Source organism: Microcaecilia unicolor, chromosome 5 (genome assembly GCF_901765095.1).
Source record: "Microcaecilia unicolor chromosome 5, aMicUni1.1, whole genome shotgun sequence".
Classification (NCBI taxonomy): Eukaryota; Metazoa; Chordata; class Amphibia; order Gymnophiona; family Siphonopidae; genus Microcaecilia; species Microcaecilia unicolor.
Window position 1 is genome coordinate 182,844,001 of NC_044035.1, and position 18,211 is coordinate 182,862,211.

The following is an 18,211-nucleotide window of genomic DNA, read 5'->3' on the forward strand; positions in this document are numbered from 1 at the left end:
GAACTCAAGAGCCCGAGGCAGCAGAGCCTCGAAAATGGCCGCCTCCTGCCCCTCTCCCTCAGAGCGCAATAAAAACGCTTTGAGCAAAAGAGCACAAACTCCGGGGGAAAATGCCCCATAACAGCCTTTTCCGGGAAAGAAATCGAGCCTTCTCTGTCAAAGGGAGCCCCAGCAGATCCCACCGCCGCATCCTGAGACCGCGGCACTAGTGAGAAAATGGTGCCGGCGGAACAACCGTTCCAGTCACAGATTGTTGTTGTTGTATTTGTACCCCGCGCTTTCCCACTCATGGCAGGCTCAATGCGGCTTACATGGGCAATGGAGGGTTAAGTGACTTGCCCAGAGTCACAAGGAGCTGCCTGTGCCTGAAGTGGGAATCAAACTCAGATCCTCAGTTCCCCAGGACCAAAGTCCACCACCCTAACCACTAGGCCACTCCTCCGCTCAAGGCCATTCCCGCCAAGCGATAAACGATCCCTTCTGGCGCTGTGGTGCCCAACACGCGATACCCTGATCCGCACTAGGACTCACCAGACTCGCAGGGAAGCTACGTGCCACGCAGCACGAGCCGCGCTTGATGGACTCCGACGGAACGGACATAGCCCGAAAAGCCTTACCTTCTCCGCAGTCCCAGCCCTACTCACGTTCCAATTAAGCTGAACAGAGAATTGTTCCAAGTGCCAAGCAAGCCAAAATGAGGCTGGACTGGAGAATCGTTCCGTCTGTTTTTTTTTTTTTTTTAAGAGACAGGAGAGGAATACAGCCAAAATCCTCAACAGAATTTAAGTAGGCTGACAGGAGGAGAAGGGTAGGGACCTGGCACCACCAGGTGTATCCCAGAATGTGCTCCAGCACCTCAACTCCAGAGAAAGTTCAACACACCCGAGGGAACGGGATAGGAGCCTCAGGCCACAGAGCTGCACTTTATGCTCCCTTCTACCTGCTAGATAGAGAGAATACTGAAGTGAGGCTGGCTGCACATGCTCTATTGTAGCAAACTTCTGAGTTCTCTCTATCTAACCTGCTAGAGGAGAGGCATAACCCACAAGTCTCTGGATTGATCTGGGGACGCTATGGAACAGACCTTGCCTTCTATAGATGAAACCATTCATCGTTCTTAGCTGTACTCAGCATCTGAAAGGAGAAGGAGCAGGGCTCCGACGTCCAGAAAAAAAACAGCTCAAAAGTGCGATGACCGGAGGAGAAACAAGGCTCAACTCCCGGAGCTGTAGAAAGGCTCAACACCTAAAGACGGAGCCAACTCCACGCCTGGGGAAGGAGGAAGGCCGGATGTCCGACTGGGCAAGCCTCTGACATCTGGCCCTGAGAAAGAATTCGTGGCCACGGACAGAGTAAGAAACACCTCCCGAGACAGAGTTCGCTCACCAGGGTCAACCACCCCGTAGCAAGGGACCGACCCGAAAACCGAGTTGGAAGCTGAAGGAAAGTAGATCACTAGCTCGTTGGAAAAGAGTTAGAAGCATCCAACCCAGAAGACAGGAAGGAAGAGGTACCAGTTCAACCCCCCCCCCCCCCGGGGAGGGGGGAAGCAGATTGGCCCAGAAGTCCACATGAACCCAAGTGTAGCCCTACTGGGACATAACGAAGGTCATCAATTCCAGAAACTTGTCACCAACAGAAGTCGATGGAGGGAACCAATACGTGGCAAGAATCAAAGCACGGTACAATGAATGATGTCCCAAACCTGAGTCCCCAACTGAAAGAGCTGGGTCTAACTGTCCCCAAACGAGAGCTAATAGGACACCCAAGCCTTGCTAATATCCGCTCCAAAAATAAACCAGCTGAGAGACCTGGAAATCTCTGAGACAATCTAAACGCTATGATTGGTTCAGAGACTTCCAGGTCTCTCAGCTGAGTGAAGCACGGCCAAAAAGGACGTTTTTTGTTTTGTTTTTTTTACTTTAAAGTTTTTATTGAGAGCTTAACAAGCGTACACCTCAAAATACTGAACACGTTACATTCCTTGTAGAACAATATACCTCCAATGTTAGACATATACATGTATAAGTGCATAGTTCTCTTTTCGACCTACCCACTCTCCATTTTGTCCCCCCCCCTCCTCCCTTCCTTGAATTGCGGGGTTGAATGATGTCCAAAAAAGAGCCTGCAGCATCGGAGCCTGTTTGATTTTTTTTTTTTAATAAAGCTTTGCGGCCCCCCCGCAATAATAAAAACGTCCTTTTTGGCCGTGCTTCACTCAGCTGAAAGACCTGGAAGTAAGGGAGGGAAATCCAAGTAAGTACAGTTGTGGCCGAGTGGATAGAGCAGCGGTCTTGTAATCCAGAGTTGGCGGGTTCAAATCCCACTAATAGTTAAAAAAAAAAAGACGAGCACTTAGATGTTTTTCCCACTTAAGTTGTATGAAGTCTTTATTGAACATTTATCAAAACAGCATAACAAAATACAACACTCCAGAACAAGTAATAGCATAACTGATCAGCTCCAGGTCTCTCTCAGCCAATCCCAGCGCGTTTAGCTGTTACCAGTATCAGCTAAACACGCTGTGATTAGCTGAGACCTAGGGGGAGGTACGTACAAAAAGTTTTGATTTGTGTCGTCTCACGTCCCGATCCTGGGGGCGCAAGCTGAAAACTGCTTAAGCGTCGCTTGCCTTTGTGCCAGGCTGAAAGAAAATAAAAAGCAGCTTTTCTGGGCTGGAAAGCTCCTCTGTATCGTCAGGTTAGTTTTTATTCTCTTGCCTTTGAACTGTACATTAGCTTGTAGCCTGTAAAAAGAACGTCTTTTTAGAGGAAGTTTTTTTTTTTTTTTTTTAATATACTGAAGGATGTCCATAAAGGACGTCATTGGAATGCGCAGAGCAGCCAGCATAACGCTTGGCTGCTCTGCGCATGCTCGACCAGCCGACTATCCGACTGCTTAACGACGGAATAGAGAATGCAAGTGAGCTACAACGAGCAGCTCATTTGCATTCCTATTCCTTGATTCATGCCCATTCCTTACCAATTCGCTAAGGGGAATCGGTAAGGGAAGGGCTCTAACGATTGATTAGTGCATCTAGCCCTTAGCCAGAGCCTGAACAAAATAAACCTAACCACACTAGAAGTACCTCATAGGTAACCTATGGAAAGACTTAGGCAATAGGATTACATTCTGTAAGATAGCATATTGGAAAAACTGGATTGCACATATTTCTTTTCAGAGCTGCCTGCAATATAGTTACAGTATAAACCCCTGTATTCAGAGCTGCAGCTCCAAATTCTATGTGGGACTTATAGCGAAGGCACTTAGCAAGAGTAAAAAAAACAAACTTCCAAAAAGCAGACCTCAGGGAAATCTGCCCCCTCTTCACATTATGACCTCATACTGTAACAACCAGTACTGGAGATATAAATACCTAAAACACCTGCCAAAGGTGAGATGTAAACACTTTCAAACTGGTCAAGTTCTTCCAGGGAGGACCTGCTGTGTTCCCCTAGAGGAAAACACTCTTGCCTAACACCTGTGACCCAAATTGCTCTGTAGGGCAAACTAGAAGTAAAAAATGTGACAGGACTGGGCAGAGAGGCTGAGGGCATAGAGAGCAGACTGTTCAAAAAACAATGCTGTTCTGGCAGAAGGAAAACTAATCTAAATTATGAGCTGCTGTGCTCAGCATCCATGACTTCCCTTCATACCCTGCTAGCAAAACAGCAGCAAAGCCACGGACAGGGATGCCGAGGTTGACAAAATGGCAACATTGCCTGCAAAAACCAAAATCAACTGTAGCGCACAAAAAAACAAACTCCTGAACCATCCCCCCCCCCCCCCAATACCATCGCATAGAAGTCCCTGCCCCTACCTAAATATCCAGCACTGTGCAGTAACTGCCACAGCTGCTGCTTTGCTCACTTGCACTCACTGAACAGGTTTTTTTTTTTTTTTTTTTAAATAGCAGCTGCCTCTCCTTGCCTGCACAGCTCTTCCCTCAAAGAGCTTGAGGCACAATAAGGAACACCAAGGCATCACTCCCATGCTAAGGAGGACATGGGGGGAGGGACCCGGCCACCCAAGTGTGACACCCCTGAGGCTGTCCGAGACCCCCACGAGCCTCAGCCTCCAACAACAGGCAAAACCTCAGATGCACAGCCAAGAACTAAAACCCTACAAAGAGGAACCCTCTGCTAATCCTTAAAAACCAAACAAACAAAAGGAAACCATAGAAGAAAGAAAGCAAGGAATGAGACTGAAGGGCTCACCACCTTCCACCTGCTGGAGACTGAGTACATAAGTATTCCCACACTGGGACAGACCAAAGGTCCATCAAACCCAGTATCCTGTTTCCAACAGTGGCCAATCCAGGTCACAAATACCTGGCAAGATCCCAGAAAAGCTAAATACAGTTTCATCATGCTTATCCCAGAAATAAGCAGTGGATTTTCCCAAGTCAATTTACTAATGGTCTATGGACTTTTCCTTTAGGAAGCCGTCCAGACCCTTTTTAAACACTGCTAAGCTAACCGCCTTTACCACATTCTCTGGCAACGATTCCAGAGTTTAATTACACGTTAAGTGAAGAAACATTTTCTTCGCTTCATATTAAATTTACTGCTTTGTAGCTTCATTGCATGCCCCCTAGTCCTAGTATTTTTGGAAAGAGTAAAACGATTCATGTCTACCCATTCCACTCCACTTATTATTTTATAGACCTCTATCATATCTCCCCACAGCTGTCTCTTCTCCAAGATGAAAAGCCCTAGACGCTTCAGACTTTCCTCATAGGGAAGTCACCCCATCCCCTTTATCATTTTTGTCACCCTTCTCTGTACCTTTTCTAAGTCCACTATATCTTTTTTGAAATGTGGCAACCAGAATTGAACACAATATTCGTGCTGCGGTTGCACCATGAACCGATACAAAATCTTTATTTTTTTCCATTCCATACTAATACCACCTAACATTCTATTTGCTTTCTTAGCCGCCGCAGCACACTGAGTAGAGCATTTCAACGTATCAACAACAACACCGAGATCCCTTTCTTGGTCGGTGACTCCTAATGTGGAAACTTGTATTACATAGCTTTCATAAGATTGTTCACATATCAATCATGTAAGATTTGGATCAATATACCTGTTTCTGTTCAGATTATTCTCATTTATTTAATGTTTAGGAAGGCTTTGAAGTACTATTTGTTTGGCAAATATCTAGGTCTATTCATTAAATCTTACTATATCACCCAAGCTGACTAGCAGAACTGGGCAGTTTACAAATACAAATAGGAGGAAAAGAACAATTATTCGATAGGAAAGAGAAACAAGTCAGCCAACAGTCAGTCCAAAGATTACAGTGGACGGTGCAATAGTAGGGGTAGGCAGAAGGGAGGGCACGACTAGGTAACATTTAGAGGAAAAAACAGGAGAGGGGAGGGTTTTGGAGGCCGTATCTTGCTAAGGATGTAAAAAGAATTGAAGCGGTGCAAAGAAAAGCTACGAGAATGGTATGGGATTTGCGTTACAAGACGTATGAGGAGAGACTTGCTGAATTAAACATGTATACTCTGAAGGAAAGGAGAAACAGAGGTGATATGATACAGACGTTCAAATATTTGAAAGGTATTAATCCGCAAACGAAACTTTTCCAGAGATGCGAAGGCGGTAGAACGAGAGGACATGAAATGAGCTTGAAGGGGGGCAGACTCAAGAAAAATGTCAGGAAGTATTTTTTTTCACGGAGAGAGTAGTGGATGCTTGGAATGCCCTCCCGCGGGAGGTGGTGGAAATGAAAATGGTAACGGAATTGAAACATGCGTGGGATAAGCATAAAGGAATGGATCCTCAGGAGCTTAGTTGAGATCGGGAGGCGGGGCTGGTGGTTGGGAGGCAGGGATAGTGCTGGGCAGACTTATACAGTCTGTGCCAGAGCCTGTGGTTGGGAGGCGGGGATAGTGTTGGGCAGACTTATACGGTCTATGCCCTGAAGAGCACAGGCACAAATCAAAGTAGGGTATACACAAAAAGTAGCACATATGAGTTGTCTTATTGGGCAGACTGGACGGACCGCACAGGTCTTTTTCTGCCGTCATCTACTATGTTACTATGTTAGGGTGATGACTGAAACGCAAGCGACTCCTACATTAATTTTCAAGGTGAAATGCCTCTTTAAAAGGCCATGTTTTTAAGGCCATTTAAAAATTTTTAGAAGTGGGTTCAGAGCGCAAAGAGAGGGATAGAGAATTCCATATACAGGGGGCCGTGAAGAAGTCAGCACAGTGGCACGTGAATTCGAGCTGTGCAGCTTTGGGACCAGAGAGAACAAGTTGATGATCGTTCAATGAACGTAAAATTATAGCTGGCGAGTAAGGGATAGTTAGATGCCAAATAATCTGGAGTTCCAAACCTAAGTGCTCTAAGAGTAAGAAGTTTGTATTTGATATGTTGCTCCATGGGAAGCCAATTAAGTTTCTAATGGCCATATTTTGAATTGTTTGAAGTTTTTTGAGGTTTGACTGAGAACAACCAGAATACATAATACTAATGATACAATAATCGAGTCCAGTGATATGAAGAGAAAACTAGTGTATGAAAAGTGAGCTGATCAAAATAGTGGCAAACAGTGTGTAGCTGGCAGATAATCAGAAAACCAGTTTTATACAGATTCAAATCTGAAGGGGTAAATCTCAAATGGGAATCAAGAATAACGCTGAGCAGAAGTTGACTGGTTGAATCATAGTACCAGAAAGATTTGTTAGTAATATTTATTATGTAACCCGTTTTCACTCTGTGGTTAATTTAAGCAGGATATAAGCAATGGAATGGACTGCACACAAGAACAGTTTCCATGTGAAACGCACAGGCACAGTGAAAGAGGCTTGCCCAAGGGATCACAAACAGTCTGTGGCAGTCCCCGGTCTTAGTAGCCTCTTATGGTGTAGAGCCCAAAATCCTTGTGCTCTTAAAGGAAAGAACCTGAAGTGCATGCCAATTTATTGGCGAGGGAACCACAAAACTTGGATGATGTCCAAATTATTCTGGGATTGGTTCAACAATTGTTTCGTTCCAGAAGCTGAACTGTATCTTCACCATTTAAAAAAAAAAAAAAAAAAAAAAAAAAAAAAAAACTTGCCTTTCAGATACCGCTTATTTTGGGTAATGCATCAGTGCACTGTCGTGCAGACCTCGAAAATGCTCACCCCAACTTTAAGGTTCTCTTCATTCCCCTGAACACAATGTCTGTCCATCCATCCAGGCCCTCAATCAGGGAATAATAAAGGCTTTCTAGTGCCATTAAATGCAGGAGCTGTACAGCAAGGCATGTGAAGCTCTAGACGCCGACAAGGAAACCACCATGCTAGACTACTGGAAAACAGTGGCAATACTAGAGGGAGAAGTGGCCTAGTGGTTAAGGCACTGGTCTTGACATCCAGAAGTGGCCAGTTCAACTCCCACTGCTTCTCCTTGTGATCGTGGGCAAGTCACTTAACCCTCCATTGTCTCAGATACAAACTTAGATTGTGAGCCCTCCAGGGACAGGGAAATACCCAGTGTACCTGAATGTAACTGCACCTTGAGCTACTGCTGAAAAAGATGTGAGCAAAATCCAAATAAATAATAATACACAATGTAATCAACTACGTTGCATCACACAGGCTACAATAAACTGTTGGAAAAGAAACTTGGCTGGACTGCGTAACAAATTTTGAGGGATTTGAAGACGTAGCAGAACACACGAGTAGAAATGTAGAAAACATCATGCACTTTGCAAGAAAAATCCCTGGAGACAGATTTGAAGACATGACTAAAAGTTGTTGAGGAAATTTTGTCAGATCGCAAAACAGCCCAGCAATGTAGACCTGGCATAATGATGGCATAACAAAACCTCAGAGGCAGCATTAACAATGAAGAGACAAAGAGACTCCAAAAATCGTGCCTCTCACCTCTGCAGAAATAGCAGAGTGGACATCACTGGAAAAAATGTTTAGTGACAGAGGAATGTGATCCAATGCTGGAGTGCAGTCTAAAATTTAAGTGTCTCACAAGCTCTGAATTTGCCCGTTACACTGAAACAACATTTAAGGACTTGAGAAGGAAAGCCAAGCAGACGAGATTGACAGTTTTTTCAATCAACCAGATGTGAGACTCAGGTGCTTGATGTAGATCAGGCAGAATTTGCCCCCCCCTCCCCCCCCCCCCCCCCCCCCCCGATGATCGTCTTCATTATCTACTACCATTCTCAACCTGCACGATTTAACACCATTATCTCCATTTGTGCTGGAGCAAATCTCTGCCCCTCCCACAAGTAGATCTGTACCAATGTACCATATCTGTAGCCTTCTGGTTATGCAGATGTATTTAGCACTGTTTTCATGTTACCAACTGCAAGGACTGTAAAATATGGTGGCAAAACCATGATACAGTACTTGCTTACTGATCTGCACTGTGCTGTACAAATTCTTTAATTTGATAATGTTACTAGAGTACTAGAAGTGGTTTAGCAAATTTTTTCTCTTTTTTGCAACACTATGTTTCTCAGTTTTGTTGTTGTGTTCTCTCATGCATTAATCAAATCCTGCATTTCCCATAAGGATATGTATTCACATTTCACGGTTTTGATGAAAAATTGGTACAGCTGAAACTTAACCCCTTTTCCCTATATATATATATATATATATATATATATATATATATATATATATACACACACACATCTTCTATATTAATAAATCCCACCTTGAACGTTCTGAAGCTCACTCCAAGGCAGAGAAGCACAAAATTCCTGTAGTCTTCATAGGCTAGGACCAGTCACCCTCACTCATAGACCCGCCCTCAGCCACGCCCCATCTGTACATAAAACGCTACCTCAACATTTTGAAGACAACCTGCTGAAGCCATCTGCAAAATCCCTAAACAGTTCGTAAGTTCATGGTGGTGAAGCCATCCAACTCACCATGTCTCTCTGCCCCGCCCTCGAGGGCGGAACACAGAGAGTAAAGGGATCCATAAAGGCACCCCTACCAACTGGCAACCCCCTCCAACAACAACGACCCAGGCAGGGGGAGTGTTTCCGTACTCCTCCCCCTGCCTAGGAATCGCTACAGACTGCTGGCAAACTCCCCAACCACATGACCACAAAAGCCACCCGCAACCCCCCCCACACACCCAAACGCACACACACCCATAAACGCACAAACACCCATAAACACACACACACACACACACAAACGCAAACACACAACCTGCTGAAGCCATCTGCAAAATCCCTAAACAGTTCGTAAGTTCATGGTGGTGAAGCCATCCAACTCACCATGTCTCTCTGCCCCGCCCTCGAGGGCGGAACACAGAGAGTAAAGGGATCCATAAAGGCACCCCTATCAACTGGCAACCCCCTCCAACAAACAATGACCCAGGCAGGGGGAGTGTTTCCGTACTCCTCCCCCTGCCTAGGAATCGCTACAGACTGCTGGCAAACTCCTCAAACACACGACCACAAAAGCCACCCGCAACCCCCCCCCCACACACACATAAACACACAAACACACGCACAAACACACACACACACAAACACACACAAACACACGCACACACGTACACAAATGCACACACGCACATAAACGCACACAAATACACGCAAACGCACACACACACACATGCACACATACACGCAAACGCACACATAAACACACACACGCAAACGCACACATAAACACATACGCAAATGCACGCACACAAACACACACATAAACACAAACACATACGCACACATAAACACACACAAGCACACACACAAACACACACACGCACACATAAACGCACATAAACGCACACACGCACATAAACGCACACACATACACGCAAACGCACATAAACACACACAAATACACGCAAACGCACACACACGCACACACACACAAACACACGCAAACGCACACAAACACACGCAAACGCACACACACAAACACACACATAAACACACGCAAACGCACACACACACATAAACACACAAACGCACACACACGCAAACGCGCACACACACACACGCAAACGAACACACACACACAAACAGCCTCGACGGTGCACCTCTAAGTGCCCCCCCGCCGCATCACCACAACAACCCGTGCAACGGGGCATCAGAAAGCCCCTACCCCCTTCCCTCCTCGCCGCATCACCCAACCCCTCCCCCGCTGCTTCACCAAGCCCCTCCCCCACATCGACCGCCTCGCCACCCGCGACCGCTAATACAAACTCTGTCCGGCAGTTGTTGCTGCTTCTATTCAGCAGCAGCAGCCCGTACATAAAGAAAACAAACAAAAAAACAACCTCCTAAAACGCACCTTCCTGGAGAACCATCTCACATTGGCTGACGTCTCTGCAGCTGCTCCTCCTCTCCCCTCAACGTCAGTGCCCCTGCCGGAAGACCCCGGAGAAACGCCGAGACGTCAGAGGGGAGAGGAGGAGCGCATGCTGAGACTTCAGCCAATGTGAGCTGCTTCTCACGGAGGTGCGTTTTAGGAGGATTTTTTTTGTTGTTTTCTTATGTACGGGCTGCTGCTGCTGAATAGCAGAAGCAGCAGCCGCCGGACACAGTTTATATTAGCGGTTGTGGGTGGCAAGGGGGTTGATATGGGGGGGAGGGGCTTGGTGATGTGCCACGGTGGGGGGGGGGGGTCGGGTGATGCGCGAAGGGGGGGGACAAGGGGCTTTCTTTGGGTGCTGCGCCGGCTGGGGGGGGAAGGGGGGGTCTCGCTGGACATGGGTGGCTGGAAGGAAGCAGGGGGAGGGGAAGGGAGGGTCGCTGCACATGGGTGGCTGCAGGGGGGGCGGGGAACAGGGAGATAGGGATGGGGCTCCACACACCACATGGGTGCCTGGAAGGGGAACAGGGGATACAGGACGGACACTGCAGGGCGGGCAGGGGGACAGAAGGGTTGGTGGTCATCAGGGGGGGACAGGTGGGTCAATGGACATGGCTGGCTGCAGGGGGGGACAGGGGAGAGAGGAGGGACGCTGCACATGCGTGCCTGCAGGGGGACAGGAGGGATGCTGAGGGGGGGGCCTGAGACCACATGGGTGGCTGCAGGGGGAGCAGGAGAGACAGGAAGGACGCAGCAGGGGGAGAGGAGGGTTGATGGGCATGGGTGGCTGCAGGGGGATGCTGGACATGGGTGGCTGCAGGGGGAACACGGGGAGAGGAGGGTCGCTGCAAATGCCTGGCTGCAAGGGGGCAGGGGAGAGGGGAGGGGGTTCTCACACCACACACGCAGTCACTCATTCTCTGTCTGCCACATACACTCTCACTCACACACTCACTGTCTTTGTCCCTCTCACACAGCGTCACACAGAAATACAAACACTCTCACATACTCTCTCTCTCTCTCACACGCCCCATCTCTCACACACGCTCTTTCTGAAACATACACTCCAAGGAAAACCTTGCTAGCGCCCGTTTCATTTCTAACAGAAACGGGCCTTTTTTACTAGTACATAAATATAGGAATTGGGACTTGATATACCGTCTTTCTGAGGTTTGTGCAACTACATTCAGGTACTTATTTTGTACCAGGGGCAATGGTCCCACTGCAGCTCCTTGTGACTCTGGGCGAAGTCACTTAACCCTCCATTGCTCCTGGTACAAAATACGTACCTGAATATTTGTAAACCGCTTTGAATGTAGTTGCAAAAACCTCAGAAAGGCGGTATATCAAGTCCATTTCATATATATATATATATATATATATATATATATATATATATATATATAGAGAGAGAGAGAGAGAGAGAGAGAGAGAGAGAGAGAGAGAGAGAGAGAGAGAGAGAGAGAGAGAGAGAGAGAGAGAGAGAGAGAGAGAGAGAGAGAGAGAGAGAGAGAGAGAGAGAGAGAGAGAGAGAGAAAGAGAGAGAGAGAGAGAGAGAGAGAGAGAGAGAGAGAAAGAGAGAGAGAGAGAGAGAGAGAGAGAACTACGTTTTTGGGAAACCAAACCATCGCAAATACCAAGGACAGACTGTACCTGCCTGCTCTTCTCATCCCACCAACCCTCACAGAACTACAGCTGATTCAGTCATCAACTATTCCATCCCCTCTTGCTAACCACCCATCTCCTGCACACTAGGTCCCCTTATATTTCTGTCAATCTTGTCATCCCCTCTCATGCCACAGCCAACCTTAAACCCCTTGCAACCTAGCCCTCCTTTCAAAATAATAGTCTGTCAGAGCTGGCAGTAACATTTTCCTTTGAGCCCCCAGGATGCTGCTGGGTGAAAACTGATAGGAAGAAAGTCATGCTGATGACAAGGCAACATGTCTTATTGAGTAGGTTCAGTGAGGATTGAGAGCAGTGGTAGTGGTATCCATCTCATGCCTGGTTCTGAAACCATCTACGACCTGCAAGCAACATTATTAGTAAGGAAGTCAGCAAGAAGCCTGTAAACTAGAGCTTCCAAATGGGTCACAAAACCTCTCTTTAGGGTCATGATCTAGATGGGCTCTCCACAGGTACTTCATTATTCTGCACCTCCAGAAGATCACACAGTTTTACTTAGCTACAATAGGGTCACAACCACAAAGAGTGGGAAAAACACTGCTGTAAACTAGTGCAAGCTCTCAGGTCCTACACTGAAACCAAACAAGCTTGCTGATTACAACTACTAATACCACTGCTAGTGCTTGAGGAGTGCTGTTGTGAGAAGCATTTGAAACTCCAGGTTAATATTTTGCGACTCAATGTTGGCAAAGATAAGAGACTAAAGTCATAATTTCCTATCCCCACCACCAGTCTCTACAAGAAGCTTTTCACCCCTACTTCTCATTTTTTTAAAAAATTTAAGATGAAGGGCCCTATTTACTAAGAAGTGCTAAGGGCACATGAGCATTTTTAGTGTGCGCTAAACACTAAGTCATCCATAGGAATATATGGGCAACTACAGAGTTTATCAAGCGCTAAAAACGCTAGCATAGATTAGTAAACAGGGCCCTATACGTTACATCCACAAAGGAAAAAGAAATATGCCAAGTGCTTAAAGAAAAATAACCCAAAAGTAATCCAAGGGAAAAATAACTACACAGCTTAAACCTACATCAAGGAGAGAGGGAAAGGGAAATGGGACTTGATATACCGCATTTCTGTGGTATTTTGCAACTACATTCAAAGCGGTTTACATATAGACAGGTACTTATTTTGTACCTGGGGCAATGGAGAGTTAAGTGAGTTGCCCACAGTCACAAGGAGCTGCAGTGGGAATCGAACCCAGCTCCCCAGGATCAAAGTTTGCTGCACTAACCACTAGGCTACTCCTCCACTCCAGACCCTAAAGAGAGAAAGAATACAATAAAGAAATATGAAAGAAAAAAGAGGCAAGAACTGGAATATTGTAAGAAGATTTCTTGTCCCCAGTTTTTCTTTAATTTATAGACTTTTTCCAGCGAACCAGTCAAAGTAAGTTTAAATTAAAAAAAAAAATACACACCTCATACTTTCCAATAAAGTAAAATGATTTTACACAAGACTATTTTGCTGTTTCTACAAAGAATTTAATTTCAAAGGCAACAAAGAATGCAGAATATAACTGATATGTACTTCATAACAAACTGGACTCTGCATTTAATATAAGAAAAAAAATATTGATGTCACTTCATGAATATGTACATGTGAGAAATAACTCCTCAAAAATGCAAAACAGTAGCTTATGAGACCAGTACAGATTTAGGACCCTGTTTACTAAGCTGCACTGTAGGTGCACTAGTGTTTTTATCGCACATTAATGCTAGAAACACCCATTATTCCTATGGGTGTCTCCAGCATTAGCAGGCACTAAAAACACTAGCGCACCTTAGTAAACAGGACCCTTAAGTTGTAAAATAAAAATAAAACAAGTTGTAAATAATATACTATAGGTTTAATAACTTAATTTAACTAATGCAATCAAAAACTTGTTTGTACTGTGTTTTATCTAGTGTTAATATAAGCAGATAGCTGCTCTACCATTTAAAAGCTTAATAGGCTAATTCTGTTTTTTGCAACTTTTTAACTTTAGGTTTTGTTTTGAAATATGTTTAACTTTAAACCTAAAATTAAAGAAGTTTTCATAAAACAGAACTATATTAAATATCTGCTTTACAGCTTTTAAAAGCTTAATACTAGGTTAACCACAGTGTATTTTCAAATTACCTGTAACCATTTTAAATGCAGTACTATGATCACCTGTGGAAAAAAAATACAAACACTAGCAAAGTCAGCTAAAACACTAATCCCAATACAGACCAGTGAACAAGTACCATACAATCCCATTCAGTTTCGCTATATCCAAAAGTCCCTGGGAGGGCTATATACTAAAAATCAACATCAGAATAACAAGCTTTAAGTCATCTTGTCTTGCAAAAACCTTCACACATTCCAATGCCTAGAATCGAGGAAAGATGAAGATCATTCTCTGTATAGTATAAAGGATGAAAATAGATGGGGAATTTAAATTTCCAACACGTTTTTCTTTTCTTCGACCCAATTCTTCCATTTACAGCAGCCAACATAATTACTCAAAAAGAAAAAAAAAAAATCATCAGCCTGGTTAGAGGGAGCTCTTCCAAGAGATTCTGCCCCCTTCTTTCTCCGTCTCTCTTTGCCAGTCTAGACAGAAAGGTTCATTTTAAACATGGGGCTTAGACGGAGGCGGTCATAGTTACTGCCTGTACAGCCCAATCCAGAAAAGAATTCGTCTTCAACACAAAATCACCGAAAAGCAAGGGAAACGTGCCAAGAGGAAAAACTAGACTGTCTACGGCTCAAAACAGGTTCCACTTCAGCAGCTTTCTTTACTTCTCGGTACATCAGAACTCGACGTTTTGGGAGATGCCACGGGCAAAAAAAAAAGCAACTGCATTTTTCTTTACTTCTAAAGTGTTTTGTGTTATGAATACGAACTTGACCCTTCATCGTCAGTACACAAACACATTAATGCGCAATAAAGCGCTATAAAAGGCGGGACAGAAAGCTAAACCAGAATCTGCTTCCTCTCTCTCATCGGCATTAATTATACTACGACACGCCACATACTGAAAAGCGCTCTTTGTTTTATTTTTCTGTCTCCTCTCGCCCAGATGAAACCCAGGATTATTTATATATATTTTTTTTTGCTTAGTTCCTATAAACCAGTGGCGGGATCGACGAGAAAACCTAGCAAAAAGTCATTTAAACGGCGACAAATTTCCACGCCGCCACACTGAGCCTTTACGTCGGGAACTTTTCCAGTTTAAGGAAACGTTTTGTAATTAATCTGCTGTGGGAACGTTTAATTCACTCCCAAAAGGGAAGAAACAAAGAGAAAAGAAAATGGAGGCCCGGGCCTAAGACTATGACTAGCCAGCAAGGAAAAGGAACAGGGAAGAGAACGGGAGCCGCTTGCAGAAATACACGCAGTCCGGCTCCCCCACCCGGCGCCAGCTGCCGCTGCGGACACAAGTTTTCTCCCGAGCTCGGAGCAAAAAAAAAAAAAAAAAAAAAATTTCCGAAATTGGGATAACGATAGAGGGAGACAAACACCCCCCGCCGGCCGCTCACACCGGAGCCCCATCGTGACACCTAGAGGCCGAAGAAAGCTCCTGCAAAATCGTGCTTTTCCAGCTACTTACCGCTTTCCCGAGCCTTTTTCTTCAGTTTTTTTTCCCGCTTTCCGCTCCGTGGTGAAGAGGGCGGGCCACCGGGCCCAACGGAAAGGAAGCAGAGTCGGGAAAGAAACCGCCTGCACAGAACCAGCTCGCCGTTTAATCGCTCCAGAGCCCTGTTCCACAAAATGGCGGACTTCGGAAGAGTGCGCCTGCGCGGACCTGCAGTGGAGGATGCTGGTTCCTGTGGTTTGGTTTGGGGAGCAAAAGGAGAGTAAGCAGCAGCAAGGAGGTTAGATTGGTGAGCACTGAGCAGCCTGCAGAGGGGAAAAGAGCATCATGGGATGTACTGCCTGGCGCCAAAATTTGAAAGCTCAAGAACGCCCGATCACTATGTGGTAAAACGTCAGAACCTTACCTGGATAGAAACGACATGCTTGAAAATACTCCAGATTTCACAGCGGTGGTGGAGGAGGCGCTCACATGTGCATGGAAATACACACGGGAAAAAATGTCTTTTGGCTACTTCAGACCTGAAAGTTTGAGTGGTGTAATGTTTGCTGTGATATTTGACATTTTCAGGCTTAGAAATTACTAAACACGTTTTTATTTGAAATGATACTGGGTTATTACTTTCATAAGGAATTGAAAACAGTTGTCGTTTATTTAATCACCCTATAAAGGCTCGAACTCATATTGAACAAAGTGAGTATTCGGGGTTAAGGATTTAAAAACCAAAGGTAATAAAGGTAGGTAAGAAGCTGATGCGCGCTGCATTTTTTTGGCGATATTGGATGAGGAGGAATCATGACAATAGACGCCTTGTAGCATATACGCTCCTCACCAGTGCATTAAGTAGAAGCGCAACAACCAGGTATTGATGCAGTGTCGGTGCAATCAGGTTCTGTTGCTCTCCAACCTTCATTCTTTAATGTCAGAAGCAATGGCATGCAGACGTAAAGCAATTCCACACTCTCCTTGTGGCAAAGCAGCGGTTCACAGAATAAAGAGACTATTAGAGGCAGAAGCAACCCAGCATCGTCTGGGCCAGTGACTAATCCATAGCAGCAATTGACGGCAGCACCTAAAGCAGGGGTTCCTAAACGGAGGCAGCCCAGCCAGTGCTGGTGCAGGATATACACAATGAATAGTCATGAGACAGATGTGCCTGTAAATCTCTCACGAATATTCATTGCGAATGTTCTGCAAACCTGAGTGGCTGGGGTGGCTCCAGGACTAGCGATTTAGGAATTACTAGCCAAAAGAATAGATTTATTACACTTAAGCCAGTGCATTGCTAAGCAATAGATCATGCATTTGCCATAAGGCCTTTCTGTAATACTACCAAAGCAGTTTATAGATTAAATACAAGCGTCCCAATCTGCTATGTTAATAATTTCTTAATTAATTTTTCCATGAGACACTCATCCAGACTGTAGAACCTTACGAAGGGCCTGCTGGTATTCTACACCAAAACAACCATAAACTACAGCTACCTCACTAAAACAGTGACTCACTCAAACAGATACTAAGGGGAACCCATCCAAATGAAATGCACAGAGGCCACTTAGTGCAGCGGTCACCATTTGCAGCTCAAAGCTGTCAAGTGCATGGGGCAGCTTGCAAACAAATCCGTAGTGGACCCGGACCACCCCACCCTCTTCCCTAACAGAGACTTACTCTTGTAGCCTAGTGTTCCCCTGGGCATACTGTTAAAAACTTATAGGCAAGAGAACAGGAGCAACACCTCCCTCTGGTGCCACCTCTTCCAAAAGAGCAGCCAGCCCTTACTTTGTGCATTCTGGGATATAAGTACTTAGCCCCATCCAGTGCATCCCAAAATGGACCAGGCAGGGGCTAGGCTCCACCATTTTGGAAGAGGGGCAGCCAAGGGAAGAGATGTTGCTCCTGCCTCCAACCTTTGAAAGGTATGGCCAGGGGGTCACAAGACTACCAGGGTAAATTGCTGTTTAGGGTGCAAGGGGGTAGCCCGGGTGGTCCACTGGCCCACCAGCAAACTGTGGCACAGGGAATGGCACAAGCAGGCAGCCTCTGCAAGCTGTCTGCTTGTGCTTTCCTCCTCTTCGTTTCAGACAGCTCCAAAGCAGCTGTAAAATTTGCTCTGTAGGCGCTCTGGAGCTGTACCTCATCCAAAATGTGCATTAGAATACTCATGAGTTGATTATAATACATTTGGATAGGGGACTCTGGCTATTAACAGTATACATTAGAGTCCATTACTAGCCAAATAACATTTGCTTTACAATGGCTACAACCAGTCAAAAGCAAACATTCCCGGCATGGTAGTTTTTGTGCATCTGGCCCTGAGTCACCTTGACCATATATACTCTAGCAACAGGTTGCAACTTAACTGTGTGTTAACGATGGGGTCCTTTTACTAAAGTGTGCTAATGGATTTAGCTCATTCTACTGATCAGAAGCCCATTATATTCCTATGGGCATTGTAACATTAGCAGAGGCTAAATCTTTTGGTACACCTTAGTAAAAAAAAAAAAAGGCTCCTATATGAAAAAAATACCGCTAACAGACTAAAAGTGTATGAAATGGAGCCTTCCTTAGCGTCCCTCCGGACTGGACCAGGATTGGACTGTTGGGTTGTGCCCGCATACCAGCAGGTGGAGACTGAGAAAAACTCTGACTCTAG

General features: G+C 45.3%; 1 protein-coding gene across 1 annotated transcript in view; it reads right to left on the reverse strand.

Annotated features, from left to right (window-relative positions):
* CTCF (CCCTC-binding factor) overlaps positions 1-17,969 on the reverse strand; it is a 412,941-nt gene extending 394,972 nt beyond the window's left edge. The window contains 1 exon segment of the mRNA XM_030203644.1: positions 15,574-17,969. The gene's annotated coding sequence lies outside the window, so the exon portion shown is untranslated.
* Positions 17,970-18,211: the final 242 nt, after the last annotated feature.